The following is a 23,880-nucleotide window of genomic DNA, read 5'->3' as shown; positions in this document are numbered from 1 at the left end:
GACTAATTTTCATCTTAAATAGTTTTAAAATGAGGCCAAATTATTGGATTTTCTTTTAAATTTTTAAGCTTTAAAATGTCTTTCAAAATGCTTTGAATACATTTAGCCTATTTTGTGAAAAATGTCATTTAAAAGGTGAGACTTGGAGCTAAAATCATTTTGTAATAAAATTCCCTATGTGCAATCAAAGGTATATGTAAACTAGAAGAACATATTTTATAGATACTAATTTAGACACAGATTAAAGAATACTCAATGTACATCATGAAGTTGGGGATACAGTTCAACATAGTAACACACGCATACTATAACATATTACTTGAAAAGTAAGGAATTTCAAAATCAGGTTTGTTGTGTTGTTATCAATGGCTTGTACATTATCAATCATAATTAAATGACTATTGGTCCTCTTTCCTGGGAGGAAAAACATCCTAAAACTGGAAAACTTGTATTAAATTAGGTTTTATTTTGTCTTAGAAGTGAGAATTTAGAGCTCAGTATTTTCAAATGTTATATGGTAAAGCTTGAAGCCTGTCTAACCAGGAATACAGTATCAATAGAAGTTCTTTTAAATCCAGGTAAGCATTAACTACCACTTGATTTAATAATATACACTTTATATAAATCATAAATGATCTCACTAGTATAGGATCTCTTAGTCTTTCAAAGTACATTAAAAACTAACATTTGACTTCACAGAAAATGTAGCTTAGTTTTTTCAATTACCTATGACACATACAGGAGACATGCCTCCGACACTATTATCAGTTTTACTTCAATTTTTAATTAAGAAAATGTATTAGTTTTACTTTCGTACTCCCAGGCTTCTCCATGTTTATGACTTATTACCAAATAACGTCTCTAAAGGCATCTTATACACATACTAGTAAAGTATTTTATTCATTTTCTTAATTAGTAACCTATCTTGACATCTTCCTTCATTCTTGAAGAATTGTTTCACTGAATACAGAATTCGCTATTCATGGGATTTCCTGTCTTTCATCACTGGTCCCTGGCTTCCATAGCTTCTAAAGAAAAATTAGCAACATTTGAGTGATTGGTCTCCATTCTATAACTTATATTTCTCTGTTTGATTCCAAACTTTTCTCTTTCATTTCCAATAATCTAACTTTAGATTCTCATGGTTGTGCTTTCTTTGAAGATATTCTGTTCAAATTTGCTGAATTTATTGAATTCGTCAATGTATGGCTGCTATTTCTTTCAAAAAGAAAACCAAGCCTGCCCTGTCTGTCATCTCTTAGACAAGTGCCTATCGTGGATCTGAGATGAGTTATTTCCCACAGTAATGAGGCTCTATTCATGTTTCTCTTGATTTTCGCTTCTTAAAATCGTATGTTCTTCATATTGGACATTTACAATTTCACCAACTTTGAAGTTCGCTGTCTCTGTCCCCATCATGTCCAGTCTTCTGCTAAAACTGTTCATTGACCATTGTAACTTTAGATATCATATTTTTGTGGCATAATTTTCATCATTTTATTTCTTTTCATTAGCAGTGTTGACATACAAATAGTGAATTTTTGGTCATTTCACTTTTCATTATCTTTTCTGAACCCTTCTCTTGCCAGCTGACAGTCCTCTTTTGCCAAGCAAGCCCCTCTTTGATGTCTTTCCTCTTTCTCACTGACTTTAATTATATTTGCTTGTATGAGCACAAATGTTTTCTGATTTTTTTTGAAATACTGGCAAATTCTTAGCTCAGACAACAGAAAGAAAGAGAACTACCCAGAGTTCTAGAAAATATCCATACTCTCAATTCAAAATATTGAGGAAGCATCCAATATATCTTCACCATAAGAATGTAGAGTTGCAAAATATGTAACTTCTCATCTATCATACAATATGAATATGCTTTTAACAAACATTACAGGTCAAAAATCCGAGACATGAAGAATTATTTCAGTAAGTATTTAAATATAAAATTGTGGTGTTTAATATTGGCAATTGGGTAGAACTACATAGGAGACAAAAATTTGGGCATTGTTATGAATAAACACTGATTTGATTGAAGTGGGGAGACTCCCCCTAAATGAAGATGGTTCTATTGTATGGGTTGGGATCCCAGAGTGAATACAGAAGGGGAAGCAATCTGAGCATCAACATTAATCTATCTCTACTACATCTTACTTCCTTTAATAAATTAATTGGTTGATAAATATATTTAATGTGCTTGAGTATTTTTCCTACATGCCTACTATGTATCTGTGCATCACATGTGTGCTTTATGACCATGGATGTCATAAGAGGGCATTGCATTCCCTGGGACTGGAGTTACAAATAGTTGTGAACTTTCATGGGGGAGTTGGGAATTGAACCAGGGTTATCTGGAAGAGCATTCAGTTTTGTTAGTTGACGAGCTATCTCTCCAGCCCTTACCTTTGTTTCTTAACTGCAGCATCAATGTGATCAAATTTGTCCCTTTTCTGCCTTGCCACCCTCACCTTGATGGACTCTGCCCCTAAAATGTGAGCCAAAATAAATGTTTCCTTCCTTATGTTGCTTTTGTCGGGTATTTTATTATAGCAATAACTATAATACACATAACTATTGCAACTACCTTATATATAAAGTGATGGGCAAAATTACCTTTACACATAGAGCCCAGCTGTTCTCAACTTGTGGGTTTGAGGGTTGCAAATCAAATAATCTGAATAAGATGTTTAAATTACAATTCATATCAATAGCAAAGTTATAATTATAAATAGTAATGATATAATTTTATAGCTGGGCATCACCACAAAATGAGGAACTGTATTGAAGGGTTGCAGCACTACAAAGGTTGAGATGTGGGATTTCCCTCTGTGTGTTGTGAATACCAATGATTAATAATGAAACTGGCTTGGCAATATAGCATAGAGTCAAGCTAGGTGGGCAAAACTAAACTGAATGTTGGGAGAAAGGAGGCAGAATCAGAAAGACACCATGTAGCCCTTCTAGAGACAGACAGGATGTAACTTTACCCAGTAAGCCACAGCCATATGGCAATATACAGATGAATAGAAATGGGTTAAATTAGTATGTAAGTCTTAGCCAATAGGAATCTAGAGCTAATGGGCCAAGCCTTGATTTAATTAATACTGTTTCTTTGTGCTTATTTTGGGGCTGAGCATTTAGGAACAAACAAGTAGCCTCCTACTACAGAGACCCACTGATCAAGCCAGTCAAATAAGAACATTTATGTTTTTATATGAAACAGCCTGACTCCATGTTTTAGGAATCTTTTATTCTGTGACAAATGATTCTGTGACAGGAATGACTTTTTCTAATTCTAATTCAGATATAGATTGATGAGCAGGAAAAAACACAGACTATTGTCAGCAGACTTTGTTCTGGAGGTAAGAGCTCTACAGACTTGCTTTGCTTTTACAGGGCCTCTCTCCTTTTCAGCCCCTTTCTTACTGCATCAGAAATACTTAATACCTAGGGCATTGAATAACAGTCTGCATTGTAAGCAAAACATTGATCCTTACTAAAAAGTGGAAATATTGTGAAGAGGAAGTGAGTAAGAATAGTCATGTGTGGAGGGACTTCCTTAAGGATTATATAGAAAAGAGTACATAAGAATCTGAAAAAAAAAAAAGATTTCTTTGACAATTCTGCAAAACCCTAGACAGTTTTTGTATATGTCTAAGTAAACACAACACTTAGAAAACAAACATCTTCTACTATCCTCTTCCAGTATGTGGGAAAGCAATCTAGACAGAAGCATTTATTTCAGCATTTACAGAGATGTGAAAAATCCTAAAATGTCAATATTGATCATTTGAAAATATCTCCACGACTAAAGGCTTGCTATCCACTTTTTACATAAGGAAACTGAGACTCAAAGAGCTAAAATAATATGAACCTGACTATCAAAGCTGTTTGTAGTTTGAATGGAGGTCCAACATCCTATCTAGAGCTATTGATCTAAAATTATCCGTTGTGCCAACAGTTTTATGTCAACATGGCATGGGCTAGAGTCTTTTGAGAGATGGGAACTTCAATTGAGAGAATGCATCCATAAGATCTGGCTGTAGGCAAGCCTGTAGGACATTTTTCTAATTAAAGATTTATGAGAGAATGCCCAGTCCATTATGGGTGGTGCCGTCCCAGGGCTATTGGTCCTGCATTTTATAAGAAAGTAGGATAAGCAAGTTAGTAAATAGCATCCCTGCATGGCCTCTGCATCTGCTTCTCCCATCTGTTTGAGAACTTGTCCTGACTTCCTTCAATAATGCACTATGATATGAAAGTATAAACTGGTGTAGGAGGTGCTTCTGTTTGTGTGCTGATTTCATTGGTTGAATAAAGGGACTGCCTTGGCCTTTTGATAGGGCAGCCCTTAAGTTGGCAGAGTATACAGAACAGAATGCTGGGAAGAAAGGAGGTGTAGCAATAGCCATGGTTTTCCTGCCGGAGATGGATGCTGGTTAGAATCTTTCTAGGTAAGCCACAACCTTGTGGTGTTATACAGATTATTAGAAATGGGTTAAACTGATATGGAGAGTTAGCCAATAAGAGGCTAGAACTAATGGGCCAGGCAGTAATTTAATTAACACAGTTTCTGTGTAATTATTTAAGGGGTTAAGCTAGTGGGGAGGCTGGGACAAAAAGCAGGCCCACGTCTTTCTACTACAATAAGCCAAATATTTCCTTTTCTTCCCAAAGTGCTTTTGGTCATGATATTTAGCGTAGCAATAGAAACCACTTAAAGTTTCTAAGTGGGACACCCATGAATAAAACTATTTCAGTCATCATCTACCCATTTGTTCTAGGATGTTACTAACCCTCTCATTCATTACTAGAATCATGAGGATACTATGTCAGTATAGATAAGTGTCATGCCTTAAAAAGCTATAAGAAGATACAACATATGAAAATATAAAGTTAAATTAGGGAACAAAACAAGGAACATGGGTGCCAAACACAGAGTCCTATATATTTGGAAAAGTTTACAGGGTCCTTTTTATTTTCTCATATGTAACAAACTTATCTTTGAATTGTTTTCCAAGACCTAAACACTGTCGAACAAACATGGACAACAAGATAAATCTCTTTCTGTTTTATTTATTTATTTATTAAAGATTTCTGTCTCTTCCCCACTGCCACCTCCCATTTCCCTACATGAAGTTTGTAGTTGTTGCTGTTGTTGTTTTGAATATTGATTATTCTCTCATACAATAATCCTGATGACAGTATTCTTTCCTGCTAATTCTGCCACCTCCTTTCTCCCCCAGATCCATCTCCACTTTGTTTCCTTTCAGAATAGAGCAATCCTCCAAGAGAGAACAAACAAACAAGACAAAACAAGATACAATAAAATAAGGCAACCTAATGGGAGGAAAAGAGTCCCAATGTCAGGCAAAAGAGTCAGAGACACACCTGATCCCACTATTGGGAGTTTCATAAAATCACCAAGCTAATGACCATGATGGTGCAGGAGAATTGTCTGTATTCTGTCAATCATGTTTTAAATAAATGCTGATTGGCCAGGCAGGAAGTATAGGTGGGTCAACCAGAAAGGAAGTAGAGGTGGGGCAATGAGAACAAAAGAATGCTGGGAAGGAGGAAGCCCATTCCTCCCAGTCATCCCCAGACCACCAAAGAAGCAAGATGTGACCTACCCCACCGAAAAAGGTACCAAGTCATGTACCACTACCTCGTGTTACAGGGAGTTATGGGCTGTGGAAACTGGGAAGGACAGAAACCCCAACAAGCAGGCCCTCATGTTATAGAATTGTGCCCATGTGCATAACTGCATCCACAGAAAGACTGAGAAGGCTTGGGAAAGAATAAAACAATAGAATGTTTTATTGGTAGCAGCAATCAATTTCTTGGACCTGCTTTGTTTGCTAGAAGCAAGCATTCTCATTTAAGAAAGGCTTCCTGACTCAGCTTTAGCTACAAAACTTTGCAGCTCTTTTAAGAGGTCCTGCCACAAAACACTTAAATGGAGTTGATGAAAAGGTGACCACATGCCTTTTGGTTTTCAGCGATAGCAGGGAAAAAGCCATGCCTTTTCAAAATGCCGGTTTTCTGTGCCTTGCTGCCAAGGCAAACTCTGACTCTTTCAGGCAGGCAGTCCATCTATAGAGCATTTGAGTGTGGTTTCTGAGCTCACTGCTGCAGCTTGCTTGCTGGCAGAGACACTGAAATGTCATAGAATTGTGGCAGTGAACATGGCTCTGGATAGTACATCAGCCATGAGGCTGGAATCTTATAAAGCTGAGGAATGGGCTGGATCCAGCTGTCAAAACTGTAGCTTTAATCCTACCCATATTACTTGATAAATTAAAGACTCATGTGGTAAGAAAAAATAGAGATCTTCAGTAAAGAGAGATTCAAAGATAAAGAAAACCAATAAATGTTTTACAGTGTGTTAAAAAAATATATGCAGTCTTGAAAAAAAAAAGGTTAAAGTCCTAAAATAAAAAAGAAAGAAACATAGAAGTTAGGTGTGGTTGTACACACCTTTAATCCCAATACTTGGGAGACAGAGGTAGACTGACCTCTGTGACTTCAAGGTGTGATAGCACACACCTTTAATCCAAGCACTTCGAGGCCAGGCAGAGACAGGTGGATTTCTGTGAGTTCAAGGACAGCCTGGTCTACAGAGGAAGTTCCAGGACAACGATACACAGAAAACATGTCTCAAAAATCCAAAAGTTAAAAGTAAAAATAAAAGAAATAGAGGTTAAAATAAAAGCCAGGTAAAGATGAAAAATACACAGAGAATCTTGATACTGTATGTTATTATGCTATCTTTGAATTGTTTGAATGCTGAGGAAGGAGCAACAGCTGCTAAATGATACTTGCTCATAAATGCTGCAGAATTAATCCAAGATAAATATTTTGAAAATACTTGACTTCAAAATTGAAGTCAAAAGGTATGTTACTTTGGAGAAGAGATTTTGCTTTTGTTTCCACAGGAAATGAGAGGCCGTGAATTCATTCTGAGTTAAGAAAACTCAGGTTTGATCAAGGAAGACCACCTGAGAAATCTCTGGTAGGAACAGATGGCCCAGATATCAGAGTTCTGCATCCAGAATAAATTCAAGATGCTGCTTGAGATGATCAAGCCTCATAGGATACTTCAGTCAGGACTTGATCATGCCTCTAAATTTTCTTTAGGTCCCCATAAGATTTTCAGCACCCCAACCAGCCGGAAGTAGCCTGGAATACTATGCCCACATTCCCCAAAAATGGACTATGGATATTTTCCTTTGTTAAAAAAAAAGAGGGAAATGGTGTGAGAGAATTGTCTGTATTCTGTCAATCATGTTTTAAATAAATGCTGATTGGCCAGGCAGGAAGTATATGCAGGTCAACCAGACAGGAAGTAGAGGTGCAGCGATGAGAACAGGAAAATGCTGGGAAGGTGGAAGCCCATTCCTTCCATTGACCCCAGACCACCGAAGAAGCAAGATGTGACCTACCTCGCCAAAAAAAGGTACTGAGCCATTTCCAGGTCCTAATGTTACATAGGGTTACTGGCTGTGAGAACTGGGCAGGACAGAAACCCCAACAAGCAGGCCCTCATGTTACACCATAACTTATAAACAAAGGACTTGGTGTAGACTCATGTAGTCCCTATGCCTACAACTCTGTCACTGTAAGCATGTGAGTCCTGCTTAGTTGATTTGGATACATTCTTTAGAGGAAATGAAACTGAACCACCCTCTGATCTTGCAACCATCTACTAATTTACTGAAGACCTGGATCCAAGCATCTGCATTCATTGCCTTTCATCTCAGTGGAGAAGAGGGCAACCTGTTGCTTGCTATACAGAAAATCTTCTAGATTAGGGAGCAAAGATGACTGCAGGAAGGTAGGGGCAGAGTGGAAGAAAATCTTTCAAAGGTGCTTATGAAGATGAAACAGCTATCTTTAAAACTTAGAACACCTTAAATTCTTCAAAAACAATTCCATGTGATCTGTACTCCAATACTGATATAGTGTATAGAATACACAAAACCATGCAAGAATCATTTTCTTGAAAGTAAAAAAAAACAAAGAACTCACCCAGTATTTGTCTGTGACTGTGATACTGACCCCCAACTCTCTCCTTATATTATTACTGGAGTCTTTTATTCACTCTGTGAGTTCCATGAAGGAAAAAACAACCTTGTTGCTTTCTCCTATTCAATATGAGCACAGATTAGACATTCATTTTGCTCAAGACCATGAAACCAATTGGGTGCATGGAAATAATATAAAGTTAAGTATTTCTGCACTTAAAGGATAGCTCAGCTGTTAAGAGCATTGGTTGCTCTTATAAAGAGAGCCAGGTTTGATTCCCAACAGTGACAAAGCAGCTTCCCAGTTGTTAGTACCTTCAGCTACAGGGGATCCAATTCCTTCTTCTAGCTTTTTCTGACTCTTCATGCATCTGGTACACAGACATTCATACAGACAAACACTCATAAACATAAAATAAGAATAAATAAATATTTTAAAATAAATGTTTATCATTATTGCCCTAACTTGGCTTCAAGACAAAAGACTAGTTTTGTACAAGCATGATTCCCCTTTCTCAGTCTATTGCCTCTTACATCTAACATCAATCATAATGTATATTTTCAGAGTGATTTCTTGCTGAGTGGTCATGGCACACACCTTAAATCCCAGGACCTAGGTGAAAGAGACAGTAAGATCTCTGTGAGTTCAAAGCCAGCCTGGTCTACAGAGTGAATTCTAGGATAGGCTCCAAAGCTGCAGAGAAACCCTGTCTCTAAAATAAAATATAAACAGAAAATGAAAGAAAGGAAGGAAGGAAGTGATTTCTTGATTGTTCTCTGTTATCATTTCCCTATTAGGCTAAACCAAATTCTGACAATATCAATGAAGGCCACTAGACTACCACACAAAGCTCAGGGAACCAAATAAATTGGGCTCTTCTTTTAAACTGTTGCTTGGGAAAATGTTAGCCTGGCAAAACCCAAAGCAAATGTTTGAGATGAGCTTGAATCTCTGAAAAAATTCTGATTTACAGCAGAATAGCAGGTATCCACTTTTTATATAATCTTATACCACCTGTCACTTTGCTACCAACCCCCAGCGTAATTCATGATCTCTAGCAAAGGGAGGTGTTGCTTCCAAATCTTTCAAGTTCCCAGATCTACTACTTTTTTCCTGGTGTGTGATAGATACATTTTCTTCTAATTGAATTATCACCCCATTTATCTACTCCTCTGATGTAGGAGGTCCTTCTGTATAAATGTTGTGTTGCTTTTATTGGTTAATGATTTAACCACTAAAATAAGCTGTTTTGGCCAACTGCTTAGCAGAGTAAAGCCAGGCAGGAAATATAAAGAGAGTAGACAGAGTAAAGGAGATGCCATGTAGCTGCAGAGGGACACTGATGCTGGAACCTTACCAGTAGTCCATAGCCTCATGGTAATACATACATTAATAGAAATGGGTTAATTTAAGACATAAGAATAAAAAGCCTGTGCTAATAGGCCAAACAGTGTTGTCACTAATATAGTTTCTGTGTGATTATCCTGGTCTGGGCAGCCTGAAACAAAATGTACAGTCTCTGGTTACAAAATGGCACCCACTGTCTGGGGCATGGATCCATATAAGACCTAAAAAGAGATTTTAAAAAAGAAGGCTTCTAGATCCACAAAAATGGGAGCCTGGCACAGCTTCTTAGTAGTTACATTGTTTTATTTCAGATAGGTTATGCTTGCTGGTGGCAAGCAGAGGTATGGCTCCTTTAAGAGAAAGCTTTCTGACTCAGCATTAGCAGCAAAAACTGCATGGTGTCTTTAAGAGATGGTTTCCTGGTTCACGTTGGCAACACCAACTCTGACTCTTTCAGGAGGTCCTGCACTTGCATGGAGTTTGTGAGCAGCATGCTACTAGTTACTTAATGGCAAATGTGTCCCTGGAGCTGGGGTGGTAAGCATGGCTAGCAGACACTTCCACCAAGCATGGACAAGATGGAGCCAGCAGGCAGGGTTGCAGAGTTGGTCCTAGCCACAGCCACTTAGCATTTAAAAAAAAGTGTTCCCAGTCAGAAAATGATTACAGATATACAATAAAGACAGATTCAAAAAAGATAAACCTATGATCAGGTCACAGTGTATTTAAAAGATATAAATAGGCTTGGGAGAGAGCAGAAAAAGGGTATAGACATTCGTAGATTAAAGGAATAAAGATAACAAATATTAAAAAGTAATAGAATTTTTAAAAAGCCACGTTAAAGATGGAAAATACACAAAGAGCCTGGATTATGAATATTATTGTATTTTCCTTGAATGTTTTGACTGCAGAAAGATATTTGATTCTGGAAGCTGTTAAACTAAACCAACATAAAGGCATTTTAGCTTCAAAATTTGAGTCTAAAGATATGTACTTTGGAAAAAAAGGCTCTGCTTTTGTTTCCAAAGAGGATCGGAACCTGTGAGTTCCTTCCAGGCTAATGTGGTTTGATGGAACAAGACCCCCTGAAAGGTCTCTGCAAATCCCTAAAAATAATTGGCACAATAAATGACAGGAAGCAGTTTGGAAAAAACAATACCCAAATTCCTGAAATGTTATAAATGTTTGTTTTCATTTAATGGGGATATGATATATAGAGATGAATACTTTGCATTGGTATAGATTTTGGTCTATTGATACAAATTTAAGGCTGATTTTGTACACTGTGTATATGCATTTCTACTATTATTTAAGGTATTATGTTTATGGAGCTCATTTAAAATGTGTAGTTAAGAAATACAGATTAATAGACAGTCATCTATAGTAGTCAAATTTGTAGTCATGTTAGTTAGGATTTCCTGATATACAGAGATATATTTCAGTTAGAAAGATACTCTTCAACACTTCAAAGACCTACAGAATATGACATTTAAAAGGTTTTAAGAACTTAGACTTTTCTCAATAGTGAGACATATCTGATCTGGCAGCACCAATTACTTCAGAGAGGTTGATGGGCATTCAAGAAACTTGTTATGGAATTTGCCTTCAATGTGACAAAGCTAGCTAAAACTGCTCTTGCCTTTACTGCTTGATGGTATTCTGAATAAAATGGACATGCAGAACTCACAGAAAAGTTATTGCTAAACCTTCTAAAAGATGGAATGGTTCTTCAGAGTTCCTGCTTCACAAAGGAAACTGTCAGGACACAGAAAAAAAAAAGTGACTGACAAACTGCCAATATAGGTGAAACAATCTTTAAATTTTCCTGCTCCATGGAAAAGTCTGCCAGATACTATGGGCCTATAGGCTGAAGATGGATGCCCCAATATTACAGAAGCACTTTAGGTGACTGTCCAGGCAGCAAGATGTCTCTGTCATTTCTAGAACTTTGGAAGTTGCTTACAATACAATTCCTGTTTCCTTAGGTAATATTATATCTTTTTGGGGTCTTTGATTGGTTAAAAACTAGTTATCACTACAGTTTTCCTTAGTTATAATAAAAGATAAATTAGATATGTAACTTTAGACTCACATAGATAGGATATATGAAAAAGTATTTTTCTTAATTTGCCAAATATAAGTGGACTAAATATTGTAACTATAATTCTTTTTTTTTTTACTTTTTAAAAAGAAAACTATCTTTTTCATTTTATGTGCCAATCTCAGTTTAATAACATTTTTCTATATGTAATTTCACTATGTTAAAGCTAAAACCTTCCTTTTTATTTAGACAGAAAAGGGGAGATAATGTGGGATATCCTGTGTAAGTGTTGCCTTTATTGCTTAATGAATAAAGCTGTTTTGTCCAATGGCTTAGCAGAGTAAAGCTAGGAAGGAAATAGAGAGTAGGCAGAGTCAAGGAAAAGCCATGTAGCTGCTAAAGGAGGGAGATACCAGACTCTTACCTATAGGGCACAGCCTTGTGGTAATACATAGATTAAATAGAAATGGGTTAATTTAAAATACAAGAGTGAGAAACCTGAGTTAGTAGGTCAAACAGTGCTGTAATTATTGTAGTTTCTGTGTGATTGTTCGGTGCTCTGCAGCCGAAAACGAAATGCTCAGTCTCCATTTACACTCTTCTTTATTGGAGTCTGGTTAGCTGTACTCTCTTTAACACCCTGGAGTCTGGGATCTTCTTTGGCAGAACCTGCCACTGCTTCCTCAGTAGTAGTATGAGGTATAATCATTACATTTCAATATTAAACAAGCTGAGAAGTCTTTCACATTGCTTCCACGAAGGAAGAGTGAAATCTTGATATAATTAATATGTGCTTTTTTTTTCCAGTCCAATTTCTGTTTATTGCATTTTAATGCATATTAGTAAATGCAAAATAAGCTCTCGAAAGAAAAAATAACTGTGGCTTACTGAGTATTAAGGATGACAAAGTGTAAGACTAATTGAACCCCATAAGGATCTCACAGATAATTTTAAATGATAAATGCTCTGGCCCCTCTCCTTATTATTCTCCTTATTATTTGAGAAAGAGCCGAAGCACTTGGCAAGGAGTGGAAGGAAGCAATGAGACTAAGATAAAACATTTGGTTAAGTGCACAGGAAGCTCTCTTAAGAAAACATCGATTGTATTTGCTCCTTTTTCTACCAGGCAATACATCCTCTCTGATAGGCACAGCACTGGCTCTGAACCTCAGAGACACGTTTCCTATATTCCCCAAGAGGGGGAAAAAAAGGCTTAAAACCAAGGGTGTAAGGCCACTTAACTTTTGGTCTGAAACCAAGATAAGCAGGGTGTTGCTAAGGGGCTGTGGTACTCTTGGGCAGTATGGGGATCTTTGCCCATGTCTTCAGACTCCTAGCCTGTTTTTATTGCCAAGTCAAGACTCTAAATGGTCCAAAATTCACAGACGAAGGAAAATAAGCAGATAGCCAAGTAATTACAGCAGGGCATGTTGAGGAGGAATTATTTTATACTAAATTACTGTATCCTTGTAAATGGATGGGATTATTTCTGGGGGGTAAAGAGAGAAAGAATTATATTTACCCAAGTGGAAAGTTTTATTTTCAACCATAAGCTGGGGCTTCATATCCCATTAAGTAGCTAAGGGAAATAACTCTTTTAGCCTGTTCTTTTCCCTGTCAGTTTCAATTTAAATGAAATAGAAAAAATATTAAATGGAGCTACAGGTTAAAAGGAGTCTAGGTTCCCAAACCAGAACACTTCTGTGCCTGTTTTGATTCAACCAGCAGGCTGGGGGTAAACGTGTGCTCTGTAAGAATTAGTTAACATTGTGGCGGCTTAAGCAGGACTGCAAGATCCTCTATAGCGTCTACTATAGAAACTATAGGTCTATATATCTTTAAGGTGCAGCCTTAAAGATTCTGACCTTGCCTGGAGTCCTCACTATTGCTCCTCTTGCTAGTAAAAAAGGTGACCCAAGTTCATTCTCAACAGAGATACCACAAAACATTGAGAACGTCACACACAAGCCTGGAGGCTATGCCCTAGAAACTAAAGTGGTCCCTATAATGCTCAAGCCATGAACCTAAGTCAGCTCCACTGGTAACCACACACTGGGTCCCATTACAGAAAATTCTGGTAGGCAGAGCTTTCCAGGACCAAGAACCTTGTAAATAACAGCAACAGCAATAGAAGCAGGTAGAACTCAAAACTCCCCGGGATGCAAAGCCTTATGTGACCTATTGCAATACAGTATGTTCCAGATGCTAGGAACTTTGAAACTGCTATCTCCTTCCCACATACTTCAGAGGGACCACTGCCAGGATCTGTGCTGGTGACATATCCTGCCCCACCAAGATTTTTACCAAAGAAAGTCTACAGTAACATACATTGATAGCTATGGCCAAGAGAATATGTACTCCTTAAATGGTTATTATGTCTTTGGCTTTAGTTCAGTTCCTGATAGCATGCTGGTCAATATCTTGATGAAAAAATGTTAACACTCAAAGAAAAGATATCTGATATCTCTGTTTATATAACTCCACTAGCCTTCACTCCCTGATGCCAGTGTTAGCTTTAAATTAGAGTGCATTTTCAGATAAGTTTAGGGATCTTTCCCCCATGAGATTCACCCAGAGGAATGTATTATGCACCTTCCTATACACACACACACACACACACACACACACACACACACACACACACTATTCCTTGTTCTTTATCTTATTCCCAAGAGCTTTTTTTTTCTCAGTCTTTACTGGGCACCTTGTTATTATCCATTTTGTCAAACATTCTCTCTGTGACTTCAGACATTTCCTGCGTGATTGCTTTGCATGTGTTTTTCTGATTTCTGTCTTATAGACCTTGAATTGTATTTTAGCTCCAATGTTTTATGGTGAAATGTCAGGTTTACTTCCCATTCCCTTCTGACAGTGAATGGAGAAGGACTTTCTGATGGAAGAGCCTCCCTGGAAAAGAAGGTAAAGAATAAAAATGAAGTATAATTATTGTAAAGAAAGTAGAACCTCCGGCATGAACCAGGTATGTATTATACTAACCAAAATGGAAAAATGAAGAGTAAAGTTTTGGGTCAATGATGAGTAATAAAGAATCTCATAGAGTTTTATATAAAAAACAAACAATAACTAAAATAAAAATAGAGAATTTTTGTTTTTCCCACAGTATTTTAATCTTTGCAATCAATCATAAAAATCTATGTGAAAAACCAAATGGTTAAATTATTTTTAAAGGATGGTCTTTAAGGTTGCCAGACACTGAGATAAAAATAAATCATAGTTCAAGGAGTGCTGAAAATCAAGGCATCTTCTGAAAAGAAGGGGGAGAGGTGTTTTAAGCGAGCTCTGAAGCCATATGGAGAGCCGATGAGGTGGGGAAATGTAAGCAGGATTTTTTTCCAGATGGTGGGCACTTGAGTTCACAAGCTGAATTTTGTAGAGGCCAAAGACCCAGGAAAAAAGGATTTTGAGGCTGAACAGAAGTGCTTCTCAAGGTTGAAGGAAATGAACTATTCAATCATACTTGAAGAGTCTCAAATTCAGGTCAGGCAGAAGAGGGTGACACGTGAAGCCAGCAGGTGGTTTCCAAAACTGCCCTCAGTTCAGGTAAGTTTCAAAAGAAGTTAAGCAAAATCACTGAGCCAGCAACAAAAACTCCTTGTGATCAATACAAACAATAAAACAATCAAACGTTCAACTGAATGCAAAATCTGGCACGTAAGTGCAAGTCATCGACATTCTTCAGTATATGATCTAGGGACAGAGGAAAGGGCAATGGGCAAAGGGCTTGTCACACTGCTTGTAAACCTGAGTTCAGATCCCAGCACTTACAGGAAAAGTCAGTAGTGGCAGTGCCAGCCTGCATCCCTGTGCTGGAATGTCCAGGAGAGAGATCTGTAGGATTTACTGACTATGTAGACTAGCCAAACCGATGCATTCAGGGTTCCTCGAAAGACTGTCTCAAAAGAATAGGGTGAACCCTGACAGAATAAAATTCCAGCACCAATTTCTAGGCTTCGTAGGCGTTCACAAACACATACAACATGCATACCTACTTTGACATGTGAAAGTACATCTTTGTCACATACACAAACATATACAATATGTTCCATAAACCGCCTACATTTGAATGAATTATTCCCATAAAAGGAACATTTTTATATTTAGTTAAGGTGGTTGAAGGGGAGATGAAGATCTGTTTGTTGGCTCCTTCTCAATTGTTCTTCATTTAAAACCTTTGAGTTACCAGAGTGGCATGATTTTTGTAGTGCTTTCTGGACATCTCGAGTCATATTTGGGGGTTACTGTATCCTGAACCCCCAGAGATTATTTAAATTATATGTACCTCTTGGAGCAGAGTGACGGTGACACACTTGGGCTTGTATCTTCAGATACTTCAAGTTGTGCATGCTGAGCACTGAGAGATTTGCAGATTTGTATTTACACCAATTATCAAGATATAAAAAACTTAAATTTAGATAAATAGCTACTTAATTCAAGTCAAGCTGTAAATTTCCTTTTATAGTTATTTTTGTATTTATTTTATTTGATTAGTAGGATTTTTATTTTTTTAGTTTCCTTATCTCACATAGAATTAACAAGTGGAGGTATTTAAAACTCTGAAGATGCTTTAAAAAAAGAGGTTGTTCAAGACCTACAGATGGTAGATATTGTTTCTTCTATTTCCAGGAATTGCTTTCACTGAGATTTCTCCTAAAGTAAGTCTATTACCTACTGAGCTGATACGTTGTTCATAAAGGCCACTCTATGTCGAAAGGGTAATGGTTGAAAATTCTTTTCACTGATTCATTGTAAAATGGAAAATGTAAAAATACTTTCTTTTCATGAAGACAAATTGCATTTTTAAATCCTCCTAATGAAGCAGCATTCATCACTGCTTGCTCATTTGTCTTTGCAGGGGGAGTTCTGGGGCATAGATAAGAAGATTAATGTCTCTGAACTTTTCAACACATCGAGTTCAGTCATGGTCCTCCCCCAGTGAGCAGAATTAAGTCAATATCATTACTAACATCCTCAGTAACATTTATAGATTTACATTATGCTTCTATTCCTTTTTTTTTAAGATTTAGACAGTTCATCCTGATCCTACTGTTTGTGTGTCTAATCCAGCAAGAATATAGATACATTCTCTCTAAACCTTGCTGAATGAAAATTTCTATTCAAAGGGGCTTGGGGTAGCAATGTGAAAAGTTAATAATGCTCAAGAATTTTAAAACAATAAAATTCTGTCATATGGCCAAGTGGATGAAGGAGTTTGCCCTGCCAGCAGTTTGATTTTCACAGTCCGTGTAAAAGACATAATGAGTGGCTTTACAATGTTGTTCACTGCCCACCACATCTTCCACAAAGCACATGTACTCCCCTACAGACATCATACCATGCATTCATGGAATACATACGATTTTATAAACAGAAGAATCCAGGGTTTCTGCTGTTGTTTCCTAAAAACTATTCATGTATTATTGATCATTCAATCTAAGCTAGACAGGACATTGATAGAGACTCTGAGTAAACAAAGATAATATAATAAAGACCAGTTTTCCTCAAAAGCCAAAATTATTGGAATTGGAAGCCAAGGAAACAACTGTGTGCTATATGTCAGTGGCACATTAATACTCAATGGAGGAAGAAGAAACATTCTATGAATAAATTAGAAAAAAATCTTAAAGAGGAGAATCATTTTATTGGGAAATGACAGATAAACTTTGGCACTATGCTGAACTGGATCGAATAACGCCATACATACATGTGTGCATGACATATATATCAATATTATCAAGAATTCTCTCATGGACTTTATGAAAGTGTCTGATCCTCCTGACACTGGGACTAGAGACTTGTTGATTCAAGAATTATATTTAGGTGTTCATTCTGTCATAGTTTATTATAGTAGACTTTATAAATAAATGGAGACATTTATAACAATGACAATAACAAATTTTAAATGACTAAAATATAGAGAATAATGTAGAAGTGATTTTCAGGAAATGAGGTAGAAATTTGTTCAAAAGATCAACAGAATCACAGCATGATTAATATCTACTTGGTACACCCTAAAGGAAATATCGAACATGACTTTCATGATTTACTAGTACCTACTAATTATAAACAGTCAAATATTTTAAGTCTTCTTATCTGTGCTATAGTGAGTGGTTTGCACGTTAAACAGGAGTTAAGAAAAGCCTCTGAAATGATAAACAGAAGAGGAGAAGGAAGAACAAGGGGATGGAAAGGAGGAGAAAGAGGAAGAGGAGAGGGAGAAGAGCAAGGAAAAGGAAGAAAATAAGAAGGGGGAAGAAGAGAAAAAAGTTCTTAAGTACCACTACCATCAATTATTAAATAATTATGAGAAGATGAAATCTTTTGCTAGACATTTTGGTCAATATTAGAAAGCAAATGGTTTTTAAGTTATTATTAATTAGTCAGAAAGGGTGGTAATGGTAGGATCTTTGACTGCTGAAAGAAAACGTGAAAATCGTGTATGATACTCATGAAAGCAGTGTTCATCCAGAGAGCATTTTCTTCACGTTCTATAGAGATTTTGAGCTGGTCAGGTCAAACCAATGATCTCCACCTAATAAACAACGTGAGAAATCCATGTTCTGACACTGGTTTCACTGCTCTCAGGCTTCCAGATTCAGGCTGGATTATGTACCTCCAGTGCTGATTCCGGTCAATCTGATTAATGTCATTGACTTTCCTGGGCCACTGCTTGAAAACTAGAAACTGTAGAACTTCTCAGTCTTTATAATGGTATGAAAGAACACGAACCAATTCCATTTCTACATCTATCTATTATCTATCTATCTATCTATCTATCTATCTATCTATCTATCTATCATAAATATATATAAATATATATGTGTATATATATATGTATGTATGTATATATATATAGTTTAGAAGCAATGGCATGGCTCAGCAGGCAATTGTGCATGCCTCTTTAACCTGATAATGCATTGATCCCTGGAGTCCATGTAAATGCAGAAAAACAAAACTGACTCCTCAAAGTTGCCCTATGACCTCCACTTTCACGTCATGACACATAGGCTTCCACACTTGTATTATGCTCACATAAATAAATAATTTAAAAGTCTAATTTAATATGCATATGTATACAGAGACAGCAACAGAAGGAGCTGCATGTTTGCAGATGTGTGTGTGTCTGTTCTACTTAAAGAAACCTAATACAACACTGGTGAAAGTATGAGTAATGATAGAGCAAGAAAATCTGTAACAAAAACTTAAAAGGGAAAATAAATCCTAAATGAAGAGATAACGTAAAACTTTAAACTGACAAAGACAAGGAGGGCCAATTTAATGAGAATGGAGATTGTTTGAATATCTCAAACTACCGTCCTGAATTAATGGCATATGCAATATTAAATATAACCATTATGAAAGCATTCTTTTAAATTAGATAAGGAAAGTTTATAAGAAAAAGTTTGCATGCTTGGCCAGTGAGCCAGTATTGTTACTTGTAGAAATCTGACAGTTTTCAGAGTATGTTCTCAGGCAATAGAATTAAAATTCAATCAATAACAATAACCAGTGTTGATTTTACAAATATAAAAGTTAATTCCTTAGATTTATACTAATGTAATCAACACTCAGAAATGGAAAATTTCTCAAAAGATATACAATTTACCATACTGGCCTCGGGCAGAGATAGAAGCAACAAGTAGAGCAGAATTCTTTAAAAGAAATTGCATGTGCAATTAAAAGCTTTCATACAAAGAAAATCCAGATCCAGAAGTCTCACTAGTAAAATATACCAACCCTTTAAAGTATAAACAAACACAGACTTACACACATTATTCCATAAAGCAGAAGTTGAAAGGAAACTCCAAATGAATAAGCCACCAAGCTACACTTTTTCAGGACCAAATTTGTCTAAACATCAGAGGGAATGTAAAACAACAGGTAAAATGAACATAAAAAGACAGAAATCCGAAGTCATTTGAGTATTAATTAGATATTTCATGATACTAAAATTCTGTGTTAAACACCTTTTTGTGATAATAGTTTGGGGCCATACTTTATTATAATCCTTACAGAAATAAAACTACTTGGAAATACATGCCAACACTGTTTGGTGTCAAATAGTATTGAACAGAAATAGAAATCATACCTTAAATGGTTGAAAGCCATAAAATGTCAAAAATTTTCCAGTTCAATTTACTATAATATCTAGAATTTTTGTTATGATCAAATATGGAAGTTGCAAGGAGTGTGTGTAAATAGGCAAAATGGTGATACTGAGATCACGGCAGTTGTATTCTGATGCACTATTGGCCTTTAGACCCCTCTCTGTATGTAGAAACTCTCCTGTTGGCTCAGTGTATCATATCATCAATGACATTCATGTTGAGACACTGCTGCTAGATCACAGGGAAGGGATGCAGAACACAGGACCAGTTGTAGTGAAATCAGTTGGTAATCATCACACTGGAGGATGTGTATCCAAACTCTCGATACCCTTGTCATAGCACCTATCATAACACATCTCTTCCTTTTCTTACTGTGCAAGAGCCATTCCAATTCAACTCTTCTCCTGCATGCATTCCTTTCTAAGTTCTTAAGCAAATGAAATCTCTTTACAAATCGCTGCACATTAGTAAATTGTTCTGAATTATACTTGAATTAGTCGATTTTTTGAAGACTGTTACACACATTATCTCTCTTGTAAATTTCCAAAGGCATCATAAAGTGCAATCCGATCATTGATTCATGGGTGTGAATCTTTTATTGGGGGGGGTAGATTTATTCAGTGTCCTTAAGATGCTTAACCATTCATATAACTATTATTGTCTAAATTGTGGTAAATTAGATTAGATTAGTCCCTCATCCTTTTTATCTTGGGAAAGAGATTCAGCATCAGAATATATGTATGCAATCTCTATTTCTGACAGAAAAAAAAATTTGCCCAGAAGACAAAGATGCTCTCGTTCTCTCTCTCTCTCTCTCTCTCTCTCTCTCTCTCTCTCTCTCTCTCTCTCTCTCTCTCTCACACACACACACACAAGATTTTATATTGCTTCCTCTACATTTTCTAAACTAAGGAAGAGGTTATATTTTTATATACACCATAGTACACCATAGTGCACAGCATACTTATCTTTAAATTAATCCGCATCTGATTAGGAAGCAGAGCAATATAATGATTTAAATAGGACAAGTGTAGTATAAAGAGTTATTCATCTCTCCTAGGAGAATAATTACAACAATGAATTGAGAACTTGGAAAAGAAAGGCTGGTGGCGAGCTGTTTGGGGGCCCATTGGCTTACAATGAGGACATTAAACTTCCGTTGCTACATTTGAACCTGCTTTAAAATGATGTGGTTGCAGAGCACTAGTTAGTGGAGAAATAATCTGATGCTCCCAAGCATTATTTATCCATAGCTGACAAGCAAGTTAGGCCAGACCTCCATGGCAAAAAGGGAGCCAACATGAGAACGGTCAGGCAGAGCAAACAGGGGCATTCCTGCAGGCATAGGCCAGCAGTTCTTGCTGTTCAGGCCAGGAGAGGAGCTGGGAGGTGATCACCAGGTCTGGTCTGGGACTCTCAGTTTCTGAGAAAAGAACAAAGAACTGAATGTGGGAACACACACTCACCAAGAGCCTCATGCAACAGCAGTAAGCCTAAGCAAGCCGAACACCCAGCCCTAGGAAGGAAAACTTTGCCCCTGCATGCCCTCTGCTGACAAGTCTTCACACTGTGCTTGTGGTTAAGGCAACTCCAGCACCTAGTCTATTACCACTAACCAGGCATTGAAGGGTGAATTCAAGGCCAAGAGCCAGTAAATCCATTCCCAGGAAGTAGATTTCCATATTTCGTTCGTAGACATGCTGTCCCCCAAGTGTGCCAAGACTTAATAACTTACTGATTTCCATGACATCGTGTGATCCATGAAAACCAGCCTCCTCCCAGCAGTCTAGGTTTTTTACTCGGTGGTTAAAACTTTCCAGCGGGCTCTGAAGCTGGACTTTGTCACACTCACTCCTTGCTGCTCTCCTTCCAGTAATGTGGCTTTAAGAGTCTTGTTGTTTCCCTTCTTAAAGTGTTTCATCCAAAAGCAGCAAACACCATCCATTTCCCTGGGATGACCGAATGTTGTAATACATACTAGAGCTTAGAAGGGGGATAACTTAAGATCAGAGCTTAATAAATATTAGCTTTGAAAAGTATTATCGATTGAGAAACAGCTTGATAGAGCTTCTACGTCCTTGCAAAGAGGCAACTGAGGTCTGTGAGCCAGTTCACTAATTCGTTTACTCAGGGGGTCAGGCTTTATCATATCTTGTCTCACAACCCAGGGAGATTGTATTGACAGGGCTTTGTGCTTACATTTCAGATGACTAAGTGATCATTATAGCCATTCAGAACTCTCATCTTGTTTATTCCCTATTGACCCTACAGCTCCTCAATCCACTGAGCAATCCCAGGATTCGGCTTATTTGTTAGGTTATACACTGACACACTGAAGCCTACTCTACAAGTGGAAAGACAATTTGTTAGAGGTCAAAGAAGAAAAATGTGCTCAGTTTTGAAGTTGTAAATTTGAATGTCCTCATTTCCTGAGACTGTTTCTGACTTCTTTTATTTTAAACCTAATTTATGCAATGAGATTGCCAGGAGCATATGCCAGTAAGTCAGTAAGTCGTAAATGTTAAATTGAGAATCACTGGGTCTCCAACTATGACCTTTGGGTACAGCTCTATTCTTCCTGTTTTCCATCCCATCGTTTCTATACACAATGAGTAGATAGGTGGGCAACAACATTCACCCAGACACTTGCCTCTTATTTCTGTCTTGCTGTTGTTCCTTGTTCTGCATGCAATATGCAGACTTTTACTTCATTGTCTTCTAAAATGATTAATATGTGGTCAGGCCAAAACAATCTTTTATATAAATTCAGAGGAGTAATAATAATTCTAATATAGGCTTTGGGCATACTCTCAGTCAACACAGCAGAAAGAAACAAAGGGAACTTAAGGGTACAGCGCCAGTCATACACACGTGTTCTCCACCATGGAAATAGTGTCATAGCACAACAATTTTCATATTTTGCCACACTGAACTGAACATAGCCCTGCAGATAGAGGCTATGTCTTACTCATGCTATACATAACACAGCCGCATAAAACAGGTTTAGCACATGCATGATTTATGCAGTCAGTGTGTTAAACAAATGGATGGCTACACTTTACAAAGTTGAAGATTCTCTTGCTCCTTCTCTTCAGTCCCTTTTCAAGAAACACAATCCACCCAGCTACACAACATTGAGAGAGAATCTTCTGCAATCTGGACCCTACAGTAAAATATTTCTACTAAAGCTGACTGGCTCTTACAGTTTGCTTTTATGTCAACTGCAACAGGTTAGAAAACCTCAAACATTCAGAGAGTGACTAGAGAATTATTTATTTTTGCTGGGAATACCAAATGACACAAGCATCCAAAGCCAAAGCATGAGCCTCTTGATTCTCCACAGCTTTCTTTATCCAACAAATCTCCCTGTGTAAAAGACCAGTGTACCTCAGTAAAGATCTGTTCAAGTAAATCTCAGGAGGTCCTCAGGAGATTTCAGATAGAAATGTTTGAAGATGCTAATCCTGCTTGCATTAGAGCAAACCTAGTCACAAAGGAACATCAAAGGGTGGATGAGAAAATGCAAATACTCAAAAGAGGCAAGTCAATCATGACCTACGGTACCAAGGACCAAATACAAGGTATCAAGAAAATATACTGATCAATTTTCCAAACACAGTCAAGGGCCAGTATAACCATGATTCATCATATTTGAAGAGATAGAAAGCATGTTAGATGGATAAATCATAGTAAAATGTGGAATAACATTTATGAGCAGCAAATAAGAAAAATCTGACTTTGTTGTGGCGGGTGAATATATGCTTTCACACATTTACAGGTCAAACTTAGACAGGCCTACAGCAAAATACAAAGAAGAAGAATGCATAAAAGGTATACAATAAAAATGCAACACCCACAAGGCAGGGATTTTCAGAGAACAATTTATATATTTATTCACTCATTCATTTCACTGACAGTAATTATAGATGCCACATATTGCTACAAAACCATGATAAATAAGATTGCATTCTTACCATGAAAAACTTCTAACTGCAGATGCAGACACAGATATAAGTAGGGAACTTCTTGTGAAATGTTATAAATGCAATAATGGAAGAAGAAATCTTTCCATAAAGGGGTTGGGGTATATGAAATAGTAAGTCCAGATAACATGGGAGCATACAAGGCATCCTTTAAATAGATTTAAGTAGACTGCCTTCATCTCTACCCAATACTATTACAAAAAGCATTCTTACTATTCTCCTGCTGGCTTGATGTCTCTCTAAGCCATTTCCCATAGATCAGCCTGTGCAAAATGGGGATGGGATCATGTGACAGGCTGTTTTAAATACTTGTCCTGATTATCATTTAATAAGAATACAGAAAATAATTCATCAAATAACT

This window comes from Alexandromys fortis, unplaced genomic scaffold (genome assembly GCF_014885135.2).
Source record: "Alexandromys fortis isolate MF-2015 unplaced genomic scaffold, M_Fortis_MF-2015_v1.1 scaffold_30, whole genome shotgun sequence".
Classification (NCBI taxonomy): domain Eukaryota; kingdom Metazoa; phylum Chordata; class Mammalia; order Rodentia; family Cricetidae; genus Alexandromys; species Alexandromys fortis.
Note: the sequence above shows the minus strand (reverse complement) of the source record.